Source organism: Lampris incognitus, chromosome 8, assembly GCF_029633865.1.
Source record: "Lampris incognitus isolate fLamInc1 chromosome 8, fLamInc1.hap2, whole genome shotgun sequence".
NCBI lineage: Eukaryota > Metazoa > Chordata > Actinopteri > Lampriformes > Lampridae > Lampris > Lampris incognitus.
Window position 1 is genome coordinate 8,154,949 of NC_079218.1, and position 7,624 is coordinate 8,162,572.

The window sequence follows — 7,624 nt, forward strand, 5'->3', positions numbered from 1 at the left end:
ATAACGGGGGCAGGATTTGAACACCAGGTTGTTTTTTTTTTTTTGTTTTTTTTTTTTGCAAAACCAGGAAAACGTACACCAGTAACGACCAAGGTTAAACACGCACACCTCTCTAGAAACCCGGCACCTCGCCTCTCCGAAACCCCCAGCCGTGCCCCCCCCCCCCCCCCGCGCGCGCGGTACACACACCACGTCCCGATGCTCTCGGCTTACCTCTCGGGTGATGCTGGAGGGTTGCGAACGGCGACGGCGTCGCCTCGCGCCGCCGTACCAATCGATCGTCGGTCTATGGCTCCTTCCGCTATTCCTCGCGCATCCTGCAGGACTCCACACTCGCTCGGTATTTGCCAAGGCTGGTGTTATATAAGCGATCTCTCTCTCCCCCCTCTCTCTCTCTCCCCCTCCTCTCTCTCCTCTCCAGCACGTCTACTCCCCGTCGGAGAGGCTGGCAGAAGGATATAAAGAAGAGAGAGCGGCTGTGTGTGTGTGTGTGTGTGTGGGGGGGGGGGGTCTCATTTGCATTGGTGATCTAAGCGCGTCACGGCTCTTTGCTGTGTGGTGGTGGAGGAGGAGGAGGAGGAGGAGGAGGAGGAGGGGGGGGGGGAGAAAAACCCCCCTCCGTGTCCAAGCCAAGCGGACGTGCGCGGAGCAGAGGAGAGGTGCAACAGTAATACAGCACGGCTGTACGCCGTGTATATCCCCGGCCCGGCTGTTGCCCCCGTGCACAGGGTATTAGTGGTTTGCCCTTGCTCGCGCTGTTGTACTACAGCGAATAACCTCGGCCGCGTGACTCGCGCCGACGTCCAAGTAGACACGGTGGGCTTGATGGGCGCCGCAGCTTTTACGCACCGGCGGAGAGCAGCCAGCCGGATGGAGGAACGTTGGCGAGCGTCGGCCGGCTGAAGGACGTTCCCGCGCCCGCGTCCGAGCGGCCCGCGCAGCGCCGCGAGACGGGAAATTAACGCTGCATAACAATGAATTCTGTCATGGTCGACTGACCTTAAAGGTGGTTGGCCTTGCTACGTACTGTAGACAGGACGGAGCTGGCACGAGGCAGTGGCGGCTGGCCAGTACAGGGCGCTGGGGCGCAGCCCCCCTTCAGACATCAAGAGATGAAAATCTGCCCAAACGTGTTAAATCTAATGTAGTTGTGTAAAGGAAATAATCATGAGATACAAGTGTGTTGTCAGTCTGTGAGCGCCTGTCAGCAGCCCTGAAATATGGGTTCAAATGGTGTTTGGTTGGTTCCTGTCTGAGTGCATATACTTCCTGTCTGAATACATATACTTCCTGTCTGAATTCATATACTTCCTGTCTGAATACATATACTTCCTGTCTGAATACATATACTTCCTGTCTGAATACATATACTTCCTGTCTGAATACATATACTTCCTGGGCCAAACCACACCTCATGTAGTAAGCCCTCAAACTTGTGGCGAGCAGGTGACCCGAGGCCGCTGTCTGATTGGCTTCTGCAGATTTTCCACGGGGGCGCAGTTCTGTGTCGCCCCAGACACGCCCACTTTTATTGGCAGAGAATTGGCGTTGTTTTAACGTTTTTTGGATCTAATGTGATTGGACACTTCGCGCGGCTATCAATCATGTTCACACCCACCGCCGCGCCTCGTCTCGACTGTCAATCATCCACCGTCTACCAACCCTGATAAAATCTATCGGCTACATCGTGCTTCTTAATAACTCTGTGACTGCGTTGGCACTAAAACAGTCTAATCTAATTAAAGCAGCTGTCAGGTGGGCTGTGCCAAGGTAAATTGTGCCCCCCCCCCAATTTTAGCACCAACCGCCACTGGTACGGGGTAGTCAAAGGTGTAGGTACACAATTCCCATATTGAGAATATGGGTTATATTTCCATTCTTGGAGTGCTTAAGAAGTGCTACGCCCGCCACCCTTTACTTCGTCTGCAAATGGTCGTTCAAAAAGACGTTATCAACACGGGGATCGCCGGTTCGAATCCCCGTGTTACCTGCGGTTTGGTCGGGCGCCCCTACACACACAATCAGCCGTGTCTGCGGGTGGGAAGCCGGATGTGGGTATGTGTACTGGTCGCCGCACTAGCGCCTCCTCTGGTCGGTCGAGGGCGCCTGTACAGGGGGGAGGGGGAGCTGGGGGGAATAGCGTGATCCTCCCACGCGCTGCGTCCCCCTGGGGAAACTCCTCACTGTCAGGGGAAACTCCTCACTGTCAGGTGAAAAGAAGCGGCTGGCGACTCCACATATATCGGAGGAGGCACGTGGTAGTCCGCTGCCCTCCCCGGATCGGCAGAGGGGGGTGGAGCAGCGGCCGGGACAACTCGGAAGAGTGGGGTAATTGGCCAAGTGCAATTGGGGAGAAGAAAAGGGGGGGGGGAATCAAAAAAAAAGAAAATGCAGTGACTTGGTGGAGCAGACATGTTCTTCCCATCCAAGCTAGCTGTCGCTTGTTGTTTTATAGAGACGCCTCGTCCTCGTGGTGGAGAGACCTCCGGCCACTGAGGAGTCTCTCTCACGCACCCTCTCTCACATAGCAGAGCCAACGGGATGCGATGGATGCAGATGCTCGCCGTTTACTATTTACTCTGTGCTGTTTTCTGTTTCGTTCTGCAGTCCCAATGAGGCCGTAACCCCCGTCGACGCACCCCGTCAGCCTTATTAGTCTCCCTCGATCTCCTTCTAGCCATACCACTGCGGAGAATGGACGCCGGGGGGAAGTCGGTTGGAGGTCTCGAAGGTGAAGTCCCTCCATCTGAGTCTGTCTTCTCTCTGCCCGTCTCTTCTTATTCTCGTCGAGGGATGGATCGCCCCGGAAACCACACCGATACCTGCTCGCCCCTTTGCAGCACACAGCTTCAGCCCCCCCCTCTCTTTTTTGTGGGGGAGGGGGATTCCCCCCCCCCTTTTTTTACCCAATTGTATCCATCCAATTACCCCACTCTTCCGAGCCATCCTGGTCGCTGCTCCGCCCCCTCTGCCGATCCGGGGAGGGATGCAGACCACCGCATCTTCTCCGATACATGTGGAGTCGCCAGCCGCTGCTTTTCACCTGACAGTGAGGAGTTTCACCAGGGGGACTTAGCACGTGGGAGAATCACGCTATTCCCCCCCAGCCCCCCCCCCCCCAAACAGGCGCCCTGACCGACCAGAGGAGGATGCCCCAGCCTCCCCTTTGAGCTTGCCACGGCTGTAACGTATAATCCTCATTTCCGCCTCCTGTCGCTCACTCTGTCCCCCCCCCCCCGGCTTGAACTCCATGCATTCACTAACATGTACCCCCACCCTCTTCTTCCTCCTCCTCTTCGCAGTTTTCTCGCAACCCCATCTTGAGTCAAGGCCGTGACTTCTCGGACCTTGATGCTTTTCCCAGCATATGATTCATCAAAAGTAGGACGTCCCCCCGGTCTAGTCTGCGGTTTCAACCTTTGCACAGAAGAAGGTTGAGTTCTGTAATTGTTTTCTTATCACCCTTCCCAGGGTCTGCGTGCTGCGTCTCGGTCGGCTCTGGGGCGTACTCCTCTTCAAACCTCTGCTACCGCTCTTCATGTCAGAGATGATCGCTCCCCCCCCCCACCCTTTCTTTATTCGCCCTCTCAACTACAAGTCATTCATAACTACAAACCTGTTGTCATTTCGCGACGTCACCGCTGGGCTGAATTGGACTTCTCCCTCTCTCCTTCTTCAGCCGCCTCCATGAGTTCAACTATATCATCGCTTCCTGTCCGTCGCCTTTTCTGTCAGCTGTCAGCTTTTCTCTCTGGTCATCTGAAACCCTCCCAGTTGATCATACCGAGGCCGCGGGTGACTGAGAGAAAGTGACACAAAACTGGCCCGTCTGATTATTTCCGTTGCTTTCACTTGATTTCCTCCACTTCTGTTTCCCAGCAATCTGTCTCCGCTGCTAAAATGACAGAAATAAAACCTGGAAAGCCAATCTTTTGCCTTAAAGCCCAGGGAAATCCTTCTCTATCTCCCTCTCAATTTCCTCGAACCCTGTCTTCTCCCATCTCTCCTTCCTAAAGGCCGCGGTCTCACCGGCATTTACGGTGGCGATATGTCAGAGCGAAACCAGTTCATCTGATTGGCGTCGCTGTGATCAGTGGATTCGCTTCTTGGTAGCGAAGTATATGTTCGCGCGATGCCTTCGCGTGGAGTCCAGCTTTGGTGCAGTTTGACCCGTGAATTTGCACCATCGGCCAGTAGCGAAACTGCTTTGTCTGTGTTGACCTCTGATGGAGCAGTGGCACTGGAGAGTCCAAAATGGAGGAAGCTATCATTTTAGCAGTGTCCCATCATCCAATTTTATACAAGAAAGCCACTTTATTTTGTCGTTGCACAGGTTACAACGAAATTCATCCTCTCCATTTAACCCATCCTGCAGCACCGGGGACCAACTCCAGTTCTTCTTTCCATTGCCTTGCTCAGGGGCACAGACAGGAGTATCAACCCTAACATGATGGTGGGAGGAAACCGGAGCACCCGGAGGAAAGCCAGGCAAGACACGGGGAGAACATGCAAACTCCACACAGAAAGGACCTGGGACGGCCTGGGGTTCGAACCCAGGACCCCCTTGCTGTGAGGCAACAGGGCTAGACCACCGTGCCGCCCAGTTCTGACAACTGTGCCTTGTCAGAATTGAAACTGGTACACAACAAATACGCGGTGTGGTGTGGTTTGCAGTCAGTTGTGAAGCAAGAGTAACTGGTACAACAAATGCTTCATTCATTTATTTGTGTTTGATATCTTTGCTTGGCAAACGTCTGCAGCCACAAGGATGATTGGAAACATTTCACTCCGCCAATTTCTGATGTGACCGAGGAAATACACTCAGGTTAATGACATTTGAGGCTCTGCTACCCAACCACCACCCCCCCACCCCGCCTCCCAGCCCTTCCATCCCTACCTCTGACCACACTGACCTGGCCTGTCATGGTGGCTCTTTTTCATCTTTTACCAATAGCAGCACTGGAAACTGCTGCCAACAAGAGCACCAAAAAAAAAAATTGCTGCTGACCTGCTCTCCTCTCTTGCTACCATTATTAATTCCTCCATGATGTGAGGCTGTGAGCCCATTCTGGAAGTGAGAGATGTTCTCAGATCAACATTCGCTAAGTTGGCCTTGGGCTAACCCTAACCCGGTTTCTAACGTCGGTCTGATTAGAAAAGTGATAAGACATCCCGGAAATGTCAAATCAGGACGTGCAAGGCCGTGTACGTTTTTTACACTGCGCTTTCTAGGCAGCTAGAGCGACTCCTCATCTCGCCAAACTATGTCTAAGCCCCACCTGATGTCAAACAAGAACACATGGATGCAAAGCGCAACTGTTGCGCGACTTTGTTGTGAACAGAACGATACGGGCTCATCGTCTTAGGTTGGAATTGGAGGGAGGCCTAGCATTGAATGGATATTTTCAACTGAGTAGCTACACAGATGGTACAGCTAAACATGAGACTCACTGTCTGTTTGTGAATGACTGGGTTAGAGGGCCAACATGTTGCTTCATCTGCAAGGGCGGATCTAGGGGTGGTTGAGGCTACCTCAGTAAAAACCTGGGGCACCTCTGTTGCCACCCCACTATCTAAAGCAAAATAAAAAACAAAATGCTGATTTTGTGTTAGTGGTCAACTCACATAACAATAAGCATTTCACAATAATCTTATTGGTCTCAGATCAGCATTCCTACAATTCTTTCAACAGACTATAAAAATACAGGCCCTTGTAATCTAGTTGTTTGACTGGGCTTCTACGTATTTGTTTCAGCAGTGCCCCATATAGCTGTCTGCAAATATACTATGACTACCATACAGTAAAGAGGGAGAGTGGACAGATGGCACGAGCTCAATAGCTGCACTTCTCCATGACTTGAAATAGGATTCTTGCTATTCTGTCATATTCAATTAGACATTTGGACTGATTTACCAAATTCTATCTTCTCCTCTTGGTTGCTCAACTATGTAAGCTGCAGTTGTGTTGTAAAGAGTGTACTCCACATTTCAGCATCGGTTTGAGTGCTGCACTTCAAATATCACTGTTCCCTCTTTGACCACCCCATTGAACATTTTCCGCAGGCGCCAAGTGCTTATCTGCGGACCTGGGCATCGGTGGGTCTGCACCTCCATGTTTCCTATCGGATTGGACCTCTCTTGGCAGCGTGTTCAGTTCTTCTGGCGGTTTCCCGAGGGGGTTCAGGCCTGGATCTGTTCCCCTTTGTCGTGCCTTGGCTCTGTCATCGCTCTCCTTTTCCACGATTCATATGACACTCCACTCGACCAACTAATCCCCCCCCCCCCCGCCGCCCTGCTGACTCACAGGTTGAGTCACACATCTCCGCTTGCCTCGCTGACATCTCCAGCTGGATGGCTGCCATCCTCCTTGAGAACAGAACAACCAACACGTCCGTCAGCCCATCTTCACCAGAGTCTCACACCGGCTCATTGTCCGTGAGAGACTAGTCATCTCCCATCTCGAATACTACAACGCCCTCCTGGCCGGGCTCCCAAAAATGCCTCTCTTTCAACTCCTACAACTTGCACAGAAACTGCTGCAGCCTTCCTTGTTTTCCATTCCACAAATTTTTCCCATGCCAGCTCCCTCCTGTGCTGCCCTCAACCCCTTGTGGCTGCTCATTAAAAAGAAAAAAGAAGGCTCAGCCCCCCCCCCCCGTCCCCCCCGTCTCTCCGATGACGGAATGACATCCCCAGCCCAGATATGACTGCAAAGTCATTGCCAATCTTTCATCTTCAGAGAGAACCTATTTCTTCAAGAACCATTTCGCACTGGCCGCTCCCCAGCACTCCCTTCCACTTTCATGTGCTCTTGCCATATCTTCTTGAAGAAAGACTGCTATATGAATATTCAAGGAGAGGTATGGTGGCCGTAGTATTATCCACCCTTTTTCAAATATTCTGGCACTACAAAATCCATTAAAAAAAATGTACTTCTGATAAAATGGTGTTTTTTATGAACTGATATTATGAGAGCTTTCTGCAGTATACTCAGACACACACACACACACATTTTCTTTACATGCCCTTGAGAGGGCAGAGCATTTATGTTAGAGTCAAAATCCTGTTTCCAAAACCCCCAAACCCTAAAATTAACCAGAACCTTAACGCTGAGCCTAAATCTAATGCCTAACTTCAGTACTTGACTGAAGCATAACCAAACCCCCGGTTGTAATGCTAGCCATGAACCGAGCCCTTAGAACAGACGTGATTATTTCCGAACGTCCTCTCATGAGGACATTTGGTCCTTACAAGTGTAGATAAATGAAAACACAGACACAGAGTTCAGATGTTCCCTAATACCTAAAATTATAGTCATGGGCATGCAAGACACCGAGATGAAAGCTGGTGAATATTTATTGTATGATTGCTTTGGCAAGGCACGACTGAATGCAGTCTCCTTGGGACTGCAGTAGGACAATAGAGGGCTGCTTCCAACTTCTCCTTCTGGGGCCTTAAAATAGTCCAAGTTTTAAAGCTGAAATCGACAGCATTTCTCCCTTGACAGTTTTTTTTATTCATCTGGACCATGTAGTCAGGTCACAGGGTACTAGCTGTCATCTTGTCAGTCACATTTGCGGCGGCCTCACCCAGTACCAGTGTGGGAAGATGGCGGCGCGAATTC

At 51.5% G+C, this 7,624-nt stretch overlaps 1 protein-coding gene across 1 annotated transcript in view; it reads right to left on the reverse strand.

Moving 5' to 3' along the window:
* Positions 1-364, reverse strand: part of wscd1b (WSC domain containing 1b) — a 21,885-nt gene extending 21,521 nt beyond the window's left edge. The window contains exon 1 of the mRNA XM_056284818.1: positions 214-364. The gene's annotated coding sequence lies outside the window, so the exon portion shown is untranslated. The remainder of the gene's footprint in view (positions 1-213) is intronic.
* Between the last annotated feature and the right edge of the window lie 7,260 nt (positions 365-7,624).